General features: G+C 45.7%; 1 protein-coding gene across 1 annotated transcript in view; it reads right to left on the reverse strand.

Annotated features, from left to right (window-relative positions):
• LOC122803963 (polyunsaturated fatty acid lipoxygenase ALOX15B-like) overlaps nt 1–12,812 on the reverse strand; it is a 782,621-nt gene that overhangs the window by 49,544 nt on the left and 720,265 nt on the right. The window lies entirely within an intron of this gene.

A 12,812-nucleotide genomic window follows, 5' to 3' on the forward strand; every position in this document is an offset into this window, starting at 1 on the left:
TATAAATGTTTTTGTTATTGTGTGTGTGTGTGTGTGTCTATGTGTGTGTATGTCTGTATGTTTGTGTGTGTGTCTGTTCATTTGTGTGTATGTGTGTGTGCGTGTGTGTGTCTGTACATTTGTGTGTATGAATGTATGTGTGTGTGTGTGTGTGTGTGTGTGTGTGTGTGTGTATCTCTGTGACTGTGTGTGTGTGTGTGTGTGTGTGTGTGTGTGTGTGTGTGTGTATCTCTGTGACTGTGTGTGTGTGTGTGTGTGTGTGTGTGTGTGTGTGTGTGTTTTCTTTGCCAGCTATCACTGACTTTAAAGACCTGGCATCTTCCAAACATCTTTTCTTTCCAGGGCAACTGCATAGTGGTTTATATCATAATACCCTGGACAATGTTTCCTTTTGCTTGGTGGGACCAGTTCCTTTGGCAAAACCCCTCTGTAACTGTGTTATGGATGCTACCCCATCTGAGAAGTGTTTCAGTGATACTAGTACTGTCAGATTGTACCAATTTTTTTTGCCTTAAGCTTTACCTATAACCTGATGTGCCAGATTTATGCCCTGAGGTGGAGGTGCAATGGTGGCACTAAGGATTGCCCTCACCTGTGTGATTATGTGCAATCACCTGTATGATTAAATGCCCTTGCCTGTGTGATTATGTGCCCTTAATGAACTGGCCTACATTGCAATGCACAAGTCTCATCTCTTCATGGTCTGAGTATCAGCACCAGTTTTCATGTCCTGGAGTCACATTCACAGGTACAACTTCCCCCTTGGAAGAGTTGAGCAGGCATCATCATTCCTCTTCCTTTCAATGTCATCTCCTTTACTGCCCACTCATTAATCAAAGCTGGGTCACCTGGGTCAGAGTAAAGGGTTTATTCCTCTGCACAACAAATGTTTATGTAGAAATGATCATAAATACTAAGGTGTTCTGAGACAGTTCTAAAAATTATATCCTCCTAAAACCACTGTCCCGCGTCCTCATGGTATGAAGCTGTTACTCCGAGGTAACACTTTTCACATGTAAAATAATAAATTAAGCCAAATTACTGTACAATAATTTTGCAATTTTGCAATTCAATTAAATTAATTAATTTACAGTTTTAACTGTCATAACTTTATTTTAGCTGTAAATGCACTAGCGTCAATTTATAACTGTTTACTTCAAACAACAGGAATAATCTCTGAGGAAATTATAATAAAAATAGGCATGTCTTTTCTGGTAATTCACAGTAATTTGCACATTTATTATAAAATACCTATTATAGTAAACTTATAAACTGTAATCAAATAACTGGAAAGAACTTGCTAGTAATTTGTTGCATAGTTGTGAAGGTGTTGTCATTTTGGTATTCCAGTTTCAATCTGGACTTTGATAGGTATCTGTGTCCTGAAACTCGTTATAAGCTTCCAGAACTGGTGCTGTTGTTGTTCACAGCATATATATTGTACCAGCCTCACTACGACCCTGTGGGTCCCTCACGTCCAGTTATGTAATGGGCTGCTGCTGCTGCTGTTCACAGCATATACAGTGTACTAGCCTCACTATGACCCTGTGGGTCACTCACTTCTGGTTGTGTAATGGGCTGCTGCTGTTGTTCACAGCATATACAGTGTACCAGCCTCACTACGACCCTGTGGGTCACTCACTTCTGGTTGTGTTACGGGCTGATGATGCTGTTTTTCACAGCATATACAGTGTAACAGCCTCACGATGACACTGAGGGTCACTCATTTCTGGCTGTGTAATGGGCTGCTGCTGTTGTTCACAGCATATACAGTGTACCAGCCTCACTATGACCCTGTGGGTCACTCACGTCTGATTGCGTAATGGGCTGATGATGCTGTTGTTCACAGCATATACAGTGTACCAGTCTTACTATGACCCTGTGGGTCACTCACTTCTGGTTGTGTAATGGCCTGCTGCTCTTATTCATAACAAATACCAGCTTCGCTATGACTCTGTGGGTCACTCACTTCTGTTTGTGTAACAGGCTGCGGCTGTTGTTCACAGCATATACAGTGTGCCAGCCTCACTATGACCCTCTGGGTCACTCACTTCTGGTTGTGTAATAGGCTGCTGCTGCTGTTGTTCACAGCATATACAATGTACCAGCCTCACCATGGCCTGGTGTGTCACTCACGTCTGGTTGAGTAATGGGCTGCTGCTGTTGTTGACAGGATATAAAATGTACCAGCCTCACTATGACTTTGTGGGCACTCATTTCTGGTTGTGTAATGGGTTGCTGCTGCTGCTGTTGACAGCATATACTGTGTACCAGCCTCACTATGGCCCTGTGGGTCACTTACTTCTGGTAATGTAATGGGCTGCTGCTGTTGTTCACAACATATACAGAGTAACATCCTCACTGTAACCCTATGGGTCACTCACTTCTGGTTGCATAATGGGCTGCTGCTGTTGTTCACAGCATATACAGTGTACCAGCCTCACTCTGACCCTGTGGGCACTAACTTCTAGTTGTGTAATGGGTTGCTGCTGTTGTTCACAGCATATACAGTGTACCAGCCTCACTATGACCCTGTGGGTCACTCACTTCTGGTTGTGTAGTGGGCTGCTGCTGTTCACAGCATATACAGTGCACCAGCCTCACTGTGACTCTGTGGGTCACTCACTTCTTGTTGTGTAATGGGCTGCTGCTGCTGTTATTCACAGCATATACAGTGCATCAGGCTCACTATGACCCCGTGGGTCACTCACTTCTGGTTGTGTAATGGGCTGCTGCTGCTGTTGCTCCTAGCATATATGGTGTATCGGCCTCAGTATGACCTTGTGGGTCACTCACTTCTGGTTGTGTAATGGGCTGCTGCTGCTGTTGTTCACAGCATTTACAGTGTACCAGCCTTACTATGACCCTGCGGGTCACTCACTTCTGGTTGTGTAATGGGCTGCTACTGCTGTTGTTCACAGCATATACAGTGTACCAGCCTCACTATGACCCTGTTCGTCACTGACGTCTGCTTGTGTAATGGGCTGCTGCTGCTGTTCACAGCATATTCAGTGTACCAGCCTCACTATGACCCTGTTGGTCACTGACGTCTGGTTGTGTAATGGGCTGCTGCTGCTGTTCACAGCATATACAGTGTACCAGCCTCATTATGACCCTGTGGGTCACTCAATTCTGATTGTGTAATGGGCTGCTGGTGCTGTGGTTGACAGCATATACAGTGTACCAGCCTCACTATGACCCTGTTTGTCAATGACGTCTGGTTGTGTAATGGGCTGCTGCTGCTGTTCACAGCATATACAGTGTACCAGACTCACTGTGACCCTGTGTGTCACTCACTTCTGGTTATGTAATGGGCTGCTGCTGCTGCTGTTCACAACATATGTAGAGTAACAGGCTCACTATAACCCTGTGGGTCACTCACTTCTTGTTGTGTAATGGGCTGCTGCTGTTGTTCATAGCATATACAGCGTACCAGCCTCACTATGACCCCATGGGTCACTCACTTTTGTTTGTGTAATGGGCTGCTGGTGCTGTTGTTCACAGCATATACAGTGTACCAGCCTCACTATGACCCTGTGGGTCACTCACTTCTGGTTATGTAATGGGCTGCTGCTGTTGTTTACAGCATATACAGTGTACCTGCCTCACTATGGCCCTGTGGGTCACTCACGCCTGGCTGTGTAATGGGCTGCTGCTGCTGTTGTTCACAGCATATACAGTGTACCAGCCTCACTATGACCCTGCGGGTCACTCACTTCTGGTTATGTAATGGGCTGCTGCTGCTGTTGTTCATAGCATATACAGTATACCAGCCTCACTATGACCCTGTTGGTCACTGATGTCTGGTTGTGTAATGGGCTGCTGCTGCTGTTCACAGCAAATACATTGTACCAGACTCACTGTGACCCTGTGGGTCACTTGCTTCTGGTTGTGTAATGGGCTGCTGCTGCTGTTGCTCACAGCATATACAGTGTACCAGCCTCACTATGACCCTGTGGGTCACTCACTTCTGTTTGTGTAACAGGCTGCGGCTATTGTTCACAGCATATACAGTGTACCAGCCTCACTATGACCCTCTGGGTCACTCACTTCTGGTTGTGTAATAGGCTGCTGCTGCTGTTGTTCACAGCATATACAATGTACCAGCCTCACCATGGCCTGGTGTGTCACTCACGTCTGGTTGATTAATGGGCTGCTGCTGTTGTTGACAGGATATAAAATGTACCAGCCTCACTATGACTCTGTGGGCACTCATTTCTGGTTGTGTAATGGGTTGCTGCTGCTGTTGTTGACAGCATATACTGTGTACCAGCCTCACTATGGCCCTGTGGGTCACTTACTTCTGGTAATGTAATGGGCTGCTGCTGTTGTTCACAACATATACAGAGTAACATCCTCACTGTAACCCTATGGGTCACTCACTTCTGGTTGCATAATGGGCTGCTGCTGTTGTTCACAGCAAATACAGTGTACCAGCCTCACCCTGACCCTGTGTGCACTAACTTCTGGTTGTGTAATGGGTTGCTGCTGTTGTTCACAGCATATACAGTGTACCAGCCTCACTATGACCCTGTGGGTCACTCACTTCTGGTTGTGTAGTGGGCTGCTGCTGTTCACAGCATATACAGTGCTCCAGCCTCACTGTGACTCTGTGGGTCACTCACTTCTTGTTGTGTAATGGGTTGCTGCTGCTGTTATTCACAGCATATACAGTGTATCAGGCTCACTATGACCCTGTGGGTCACTCACTTCTGGTTGTGTAATGGGCTGCTGCTGCTGTTGTTCCTAGCATATATGGTGTATCGGCCTCAGTATGACCTTGTGGGTCACTCATTCTGGTTGTGTAATGGGCTGCTGCTGCTGTTGTTCACAGCATATACAGTGTACCAGCCTCACTATGACCCTGCGGGTCACTCACTTCTGGTTGTGTAATGGGCTGCTGCTGCTGTTGTTCACAGCATATACAGTGTACCAGCTTCACTATGACCCTGTTGGTCACTGACGTCTGCTTGTGTAATGGGCTGCTGCTGCTGTTCACAGCATATACAGTGTACCAGCCTCACTATGACCCTGTTGGTCACTGACGTCTGGTTGTGTAATGGGCTGCTGCTGCTGTTCACAGCATATACAGTGTACCAGCCTCATTATGACCCTGTGGCTCACTCACTTCTGGTTATGTAATGGGCTGCTGCTGTTGTTCACAGCATATACAGTGTACCAGACTCATTATGACCCTGTGGGTCACTCAATTCTGGTTGTGTAATGGGCTGCTGGTGCTGTGGTTGACAGCATATACAGTGTACCAGCCTCACTATGACCCTGTTGGTCACTGATGTCTGGTTGTGTAATGGGCTGCTGCTGCTGTTCACAGCATATACAGTGTACCAGACTCACTGTGACCCTGTGTGTCACTCACTTCTGGTTATGTAATGGGCTGCTGCTGCTGTTGTTCACAACATATGTAGAGTAACAGGCTCACTATAAGCCTGTGGGTCACTCACTTCTTGTTGTGTAATGGGCTGCTGCTGTTGTTCATAGCATATACAGCGTACCAGCCTCACTATGACCCCATGGGTCACTCACTTTTGTTTGTGTAATGGGCTGCTGGTGCTGCTGTTCACAGCATATACAGTGTACCAGCCTCACTATGACCCTGTGGGTCACTCACTTCTGGTTATGTAATGGGCTGCTGCTGTTGTTTACAGCATATACAGTGTACCCGCCTCACTATGGCCCTGTGGGTCACTCACGTCTGGCTGTGTAATGGGCTTCTGCTGCTGTTGTTCACAGCATATACAGTGTACCAGCCTCACTATGACCCTGTGGGTCACTCACTTCTGGTTATGTAATGGGCTGCTGCTGCTGTTGTTCATAGCATATACAGTATACCAGCCTCACTATGACCCTGTTGGTCACTGACGTCTGGTTGTGTAATGGGCTGCTGCTGCTGTTAACAGCATATACATTGTACCAGACTCACTGTGACCCTGTGGGTCACTTGCTTCTGGTTGTGTAATGGGCTGCTGCTGCTGTTGTTCACATCATATACAGTGTACCAGCCTCACTATGACCCTGTGCGTCACTCACTTCTGTTTGTGTAACAGGCTGCGGCTATTGTTCACAGCATATACAGTGTACCAGCCTCACTATGACCCTCTGGGTCACTCACTTCTGGTTGTGTAATAGGCTGCTGCTGCTGTTGTTCACAGCATATACAATGTACCAGCCTCACCATGGCCTGGTGTGTCACTCACGTCTGGTTGATTAATGGGCTGCTGCTGTTGTTGACAGGATATAAAATGTACCAGCCTCACTATGACTCTGTGGGCACTCATTTCTGGCTGTGTAATGGGTTGCTGCTGCTGTTGTTGACAGCATATACTGTGTACCAGCCTCACTATGGCCCTGTGGGTCACTTACTTCTGGTAATGTAATGGGCTGCTGCTGTTGTTCACAACATATACAGAGTAACATCCTCACTGTAACCCTATGGGTCACTCACTTCTGGTTGCATAATGGGCTGCTGCTGTTGTTCACAGCAAATACAGTGTACCAGCCTCACCCTGACCCTGTGTGCACTAACTTCTGGTTGTGTAATGGGTTGCTGCTGTTGTTCACAGCATATACAGTGTACCAGCCTCACTATGACCCTGTGGGTCACTCACTTCTGGTTGTGTAGTGGGCTGCTGCTGTTCACAGCATATACAGTGCTCCAGCCTCACTGTGACTCTGTGGGTCACTCACTTCTTGTTGTGTAATGGGTTGCTGCTGCTGTTATTCACAGCATATACAGTGTATCAGGCTCACTATGACCCTGTGGGTCACTCACTTCTGGTTGTGTAATGGGCTGCTGCTGCTGTTGTTCCTAGCATATATGGTGTATCGGCCTCAGTATGACCTTGTGGGTCACTCATTCTGGTTGTGTAATGGGCTGCTGCTGCTGTTGTTCACAGCATATACAGTGTACCAGCTTCACTATGACCCTGTTGGTCACTGACGTCTGCTTGTGTAATGGGCTGCTGCTGCTGTTCACAGCATATACAGTGTACCAGCCTCACTATGACCCTGTTGGTCACTGACGTCTGGTTGTGTAATGGGCTGCTGCTGCTGTTCACAGCATATACAGTGTACCAGCCTCATTATGACCCTGTGGCTCACTCACTTCTGGTTATGTAATGGGCTGCTGCTGTTGTTCACAGCATATACAGTGTACCAGACTCATTATGACCCTGTGGGTCACTCAATTCTGGTTGTGTAATGGGCTGCTCGTGCTGTGGTTGACAGCATATACAGTGTACCAGCCTCACTATGACCCTGTTGGTCACTGATGTCTGGTTGTGTAATGGGCTGCTGCTGCTGTTCACAGCATATACAGTGTACCAGACTCACTGTGACCCTGTGTGTCACTCACTTCTGGTTATGTAATGGGCTGCTGCTGCTGTTGTTCACAACATATGTAGAGTAACAGGCTCACTATAAGCCTGTGGGTCACTCACTTCTTGTTGTGTAATGGGCTGCTGCTGTTGTTCATAGCATATACAGCGTACCAGCCTCACTATGACCCCATGGGTCACTCACTTTGTTTGTGTAATGGGCTGCTGGTGCTGCTGTTCACAGCATATACAGTGTACCAGCCTCACTATGACCCTGTGGGTCACTCACTTCTGGTTATGTAATGGGCTGCTGCTGTTGTTTACAGCATATACAGTGTACCAGCCTCACTATGGCCCTGTGGGTCACTCACGTCTGGCTGTGTAATGGGCTTCTGCTGCTGTTGTTCACAGCATATACAGTGTACCAGCCTCACTATGACCCTGTGGGTCACTCACTTCTGGTTATGTAATGGGCTGCTGCTGCTGTTGTTCATAGCATATACAGTATACCAGCCTCACTATGACCCTGTTGGTCACTGACGTCTGGTTGTGTAATGGGCTGCTGCTGCTGTTAACAGCATATACATTGTACCAGACTCACTGTGACCCTGTGGGTCACTTGCTTCTGGTTGTGTAATGGGCTGCTGCTGCTGTTGTTCACATCATATACAGTGTACCAGCCTCACTATGACCCTGTGCGTCACTCACTTCTGTTTGTGTAACAGGCTGCGGCTATTGTTCACAGCATATACAGTGTACCAGCCTCACTATGACCCTCTGGGTCACTCACTTCTGGTTGTGTAATAGGCTGCTGCTGCTGTTGTTCACAGCATATACAATGTACCAGCCTCACCATGGCCTGGTGTGTCACTCACGTCTGGTTGATTAATGGGCTGCTGCTGTTGTTGACAGGATATAAAATGTACCAGCCTCACTATGACTCTGTGGGCACTCATTTCTGGCTGTGTAATGGGTTGCTGCTGCTGTTGTTGACAGCATATACTGTGTACCAGCCTCACTATGGCCCTGTGGGTCACTTACTTCTGGTAATGTAATGGGCTGCTGCTGTTGTTCACAACATATACAGAGTAACATCCTCACTGTAACCCTATGGGTCACTCACTTCTGGTTGCATAATGGGCTGCTGCTGTTGTTCACAGCAAATACAGTGTACCAGCCTCACTCTGACCCTGTGGGCACTAACTTCTGGTTGTGTAATGGGATGCTGCTGTTGTTCACAGCATATACAGTGTATCAGCCTCACTATGACCCTGTGGGTCACTCACTTCTGGTTGTGTAGTGGGCTGCTGCTGTTCACAGCATATACAGTGCTCCAGCGTCACTGTGACTCTGTGGGTCACTCACTTCTTGTTGTGTAATGGGTTGCTGCTGCTGTTATTCACAGCATATACAGTGTATCAGGCTCACTATGACCCTGTGGGTCACTCACTTCTGGTTGTGTAATGGGCTGCTGCTGCTGTTGTTCCTAGCATATATGGTGTATCGGCCTCAGTATGACCTTGTGGGTCACTCACTTCTGGTTGTGTAATGGGCTGCTGCTGCTGTTGTTCACAGCATATACAGTGTACCAGCCTCACTATGACCCTGCGGGTCACTCACTTCTGGTTGTGTAATGGGCTGCTGCTGCTGTTGTTCACAGCATATACAGTGTACCAGCCTCACTATGACCCTGTTGGTCACTGACGTCTGCTTGTGTAATGGGCTGCTGCTGCTGTTCACAGCATATACAGTGTACCAGCCTCATTATGACCCTGTGGGTCACTCACTTCTGGTTATGTAATGGGCTGCTGCTGTTGTTCACAGCATATACAGTGTACCAGACTCATTATGACCCTGTGGGTCACTCAATTCTGGTTGTGTAATGGGCTGCTGGTGCTGTGGTTGACAGCATATACAGTGTACCAGCCTCACTATGACCCTGTTGGTCACTGATGTCTGGTTGTGTAATGGGCTGCTGCTGCTGTTCACAGCATATACAGTGTACCAGACTCACTGTGACCCTGTGTGTCACTCACTTCTGGTTATGTAATGGGCTGCTGCTGCTGTTGTTCACAACATATACAGAGTAACAGGCTCACTATGACCCTGCGGGTCACTCACTTCTGGTTATGTAATGGGCTGCTGCTGCTGTTGTTCACAGCATATACAGTATACCAGCCTCACTATGACCCCATTGGTCACTGACGTCTGGATGTGTAATGGGCTGCTGCTGTTGTTCACAGCATATACTGTGTACCAGACTCACTGTGACCCTGTGGGTCACTTACGTCTGGTTGTGTAATGGGCTGCTGCTGCTGTTGTTCACAGCATATACAGTGTACCAGCCTCACTATGACCCTGTGGGTCACTCACTTCTGGTTATGTAATGGGCTGCTGCTGCTGTTGTTTACAGCATATACAGTATACCAGCCTCACTATGACCCTGTTGGTCACTGACGTCTGGTTGTGTAATGGGCTGCTGCTGCTGTTCACAGCATATACAGTGTACCAGACTCACTGTGACCCTGTGGGTCACTCACTTCTGGTTATGTAATGGGCTGCTGCTGCTGTTGTTCACAGCATATACAGAGTAACAGGCTCACTATGTCCCTGTGGGTCACTCACTTCTGATTGTGTAATGGGCTGCTGCTTTTGTTCATAGCATATACAGCTTACCAGCCTCACTATGACCCCATGGGTCACTCACTTCTGGTTGTGTAATGGGCTGCTGGTGCTGTTGTTCACAGCATATACAGTGTACCAGCCTCACTATGACCCTGCAGGTCACTCACTTCTGATTATGTAATGGGCTGCTGCTGCTGTTGTTCACAGCATATACAGTATACCAGCCTCACTATGACCCTGTGGGTCACTCACTTCTTGTTGTGTAATGGGCTGCTCCTTTGTGAGTTCCTGGTTCTCAATGCAATTTTCACTTCTATTCTTCTAGCCACACTGGATGAAAAAACAGGTATCCCCAGCAAATCAAGAGTCCTACAACCCTTTCATTCTGTCCTGGGTACTTAATAATCAAATTAATTCCCCTATATTGAGACAGGTTTTACTAGAGAAGACAATATTTTAGGACTTATTTTGTGGCATACTATCTGACTAGGGCTGCCCGTTCACTTTTGTGGTTCTTTCAAGCCCCAGTGAATGCTGCCTTCTGTAAGAAGTCTGCCTTAGTACACTGACTTCCCAAAGCACTAAAGGGCAGGATTTACACTGTTGGCCCATGCACAGTCAGTGTAATATCCAGTACCTCCTCTAGGTGTCACTCAAGTAAGAATCCACAGACATTTCCTTCCACCTGGAATTTTCATTTCTCCAAATCATTTTGGGTTTGTTATACCATGACAGGAATGGACCCCATTCCTAGGGCAAAGTATGATTAAAGTTCATCAAATTAGTATTGTTTCAGTCTTTTATGTCAGCCAAAAGTGCTCTTCGCAGCACCTGCAATGTGCCCAGTAATAACTCCTTCTGCAACTCGTATGGTGTTACTTGTGTTGGTAACATATCTAAATACGATTGTAGAGTCTGTTTTATAAGACCCATTGCTCCTACTGCTATTGAGCTGTATGGGCATTTTTTTCCACATTGCTCTCACTTCTGCCTGCAAATTCTGATATTTTTATGACTTTGTTTCTCTGTGTACCTAAGACACTAAAGTCACTGGGTGTAGTGATTTCAATGATCATTGCTACTTTTGACTTCTTTTCATGGACCACTATATCTGGTTTTCTCACATTTATCTTTTGAACTTTTGTAATGGGTGATCCCATGTGATGTAGACTTCATAATTTTTTTGGGATTAATTCAAATCTTCTAAAATATTCCTTACTAAGTTTTATTCACATTTGTTCATGTTTTATTGTTGACCCTTCATCAATTCCCAAAAATTTATAAAGTCCCTCTTTCTCAAGTTCTTTTATATCACATTCTTGTCCCAAACTTATGTTTTCTTAGTGCTGCAGTTTTCCTGTTTTAAAGGGTGCTTTTGCATATTTATCAAGACCAAATGGCATTCATATATCATCTGAAAAAGTTTTGACAGCATGCAGTTGTCCTTTCATTTCCTTATCTGATGAGCTATACAGTTTTAAATCATTGACAAACAGAAGATGAAAAGTCGTTACACTTTGTTGCTTTCTGAGCCAAATTATTGCCATGATCTAATCTGTTAAGTAGACAGCTTAATGGGTTAAGGGCAATGCAAAAGAGCAGTGGTGACAGAGAGTCATCCTGGAATATCCCCCTTTGGATTTTTCTCTCTGGAATAATAATTTACCCTTTATCATGGCTTAACTCCAAAGTGGTTTCCCCCTGTTTCATTGTCACTGTGATGTAGTTTATCAGTGTAGGGTGTATCTTATACATTTTTAAGCACTCGTATATCCATGAATGTGGGATACCATTAAATGCTTGTTTGCAGTCTATACATGCCATATTTGGATTTTCCCCATTGCAGTTCTCTACTATGACGTTATTTAGCAGCAAATGATCCTTTGCTCCATATCACTTTCTTTTGTTACCCTTTTGTTCTATTGCCATAATTGAGCTGTCTTCTAAATGACTATAAACTCTGTTGGATCAAGTCCAGTGTATAGTTCATATGTCTGCGGAATGGAAGTTAATGGTCTATAGTTTTTAGGGTAGCTTGCAGGTTCACTCTTAAGTAGGAGCATTGTTTTCCTGTCTGTTTGAGGTGCACATATAAACAGTTCTTACTCTTGGCTAAATCTTCATGCAAAGATGTTAATACTGTTAGCTAGAAGGTAGGCTCTGCATCTGGGCCTGAGGTTTTCCAGTTTGAGGCTTTTCTTAACTTTGTTTCAGTCTTTCTGACCGTTACTTCATCCCATATCATATCCTGTACATTTGAATTTCTTGTTCATTCTTTTACTTCTATCCATTTAGCATCTTTGTTATGTTCCATCGGATCTTCATAAATATTTCTCCAAAATATCTCTATTTCCTACTCTTTTTGCTAGTCTTTCAATTCCTTTTACCTTGTTTCCTCCCCTGCCTGACTCTCCCAATGTCCAGAGAGATGATCAAACATTGGTTGCCTGGTTGTAGCCATGACTTCATCTCTCTACACCACAGAGTGATGGATCGCAGGGAACTATCTTGATCAGTGATATCATGGCCTTACAACTTTACTTTCCTGGTGAGATTTAGTGCAAATATGAGCAGATTTATTTACTGTAATAAAAGGTAGCCATAGAAAATGTATTCTAAAATATCTGTTTCTCAAAATATCAAAACTACCCCCCCCCAAGCAATATGTGAGTGTGGGCGTGCATGTGTGTGTGTATGTATGTGTGTGCATGTGTGTCTGCATGTGTGTGTGCGTGTATGTGCATGTGTGTGTGTGTGTGTGTGTGTGTGTGTGTGTGTGTGTGTGTGTGTGTGTGTGTGTGTGTGTGTGTGTGTGTGTGTGTGTGTGTGTGTGTGTGTGTGTGTGTGTGTGTG

This window comes from Protopterus annectens, chromosome 6.part0 (genome assembly GCF_019279795.1).
Source record: "Protopterus annectens isolate FY-2018-M chromosome 6.part0, PAN1.0, whole genome shotgun sequence".
Classification (NCBI taxonomy): domain Eukaryota; kingdom Metazoa; phylum Chordata; order Ceratodontiformes; family Protopteridae; genus Protopterus; species Protopterus annectens.